Raw genomic sequence first — 838 nt, 5'->3', positions numbered from 1 at the left:
TGGAGGGGAGGCCATCCCTCACTCCCACCCACCTTCTAGGCCGACAGGAATTCCATCCCAGTCCATGTGCACTGAGGGAGCCTGGGTGCTCTGCTCTGCCCTGCCCTGTCCATATTTTTCTTTTGTTTTTGTCTGTTTTAAAACCACACCTATTATTATTACTTTTGTCCTTCTTATTATCATTCTTTATTCTTCCCTTTCCATGTTCTAGTTTTCAGCTTCTTTTCTTTGCCCTGTTCCTGGTTCCTTTCCCCACCCCCTTTCTTGTGGGTAAGCCTGTTCCTTGTTTTTCTTTTTGCATGTTTCACATTTATTTCTTCATTATTCTCCTTCTCTACCTTTTTCTCTTATTGCACTCTCCCCAGATACTGAGGTGTTTTTTTTTAGTTCATTTCTGTTTTTTTCTCTTTTCTCTTTTTTGGTTACTGTTCCTGTGTGATCACATGGTGTGCTTTTGGTCCATTTGCTTTTACTTTTTTGATGGTTATTCAATTGTTATTTTTTTCTGAGTGGGAGATAGCAACAGTCTCCATACGACACAATTACAACCACACCACCTGCAGCTTCATTTACTCAGAGTCACCACTTCCTTTTTCACCAAAGAGCCTATAGTAAACAACCACCAAGAAGAGCCTGATTGACCCTAGCTACTCTTCACAGACAGTTAACAGAGATCTAAATACAACAAGGTCACAATGTCTCGGAGACAACAGTCCATCACAGTCCACACAAAGAAGCAAGGTAAAGAAGAAACAAGGGGGCAGGATACATACCCAAAACACATCCCTGAGGAAGAAACAGCATTGGAACTCCCTGATAAGGAATTCAAAAGAATTAT

Source organism: Orycteropus afer, unplaced genomic scaffold (assembly GCF_000298275.1).
Source record: "Orycteropus afer afer isolate SDZICR_OR568_19922 unplaced genomic scaffold, OryAfe1.0 scaffold00027, whole genome shotgun sequence".
Classification (NCBI taxonomy): domain Eukaryota; kingdom Metazoa; phylum Chordata; class Mammalia; order Tubulidentata; family Orycteropodidae; genus Orycteropus; species Orycteropus afer.
The sequence above is the reverse complement of the archived record's forward strand: the minus strand, read 5'-3'. Positions refer to the sequence as shown.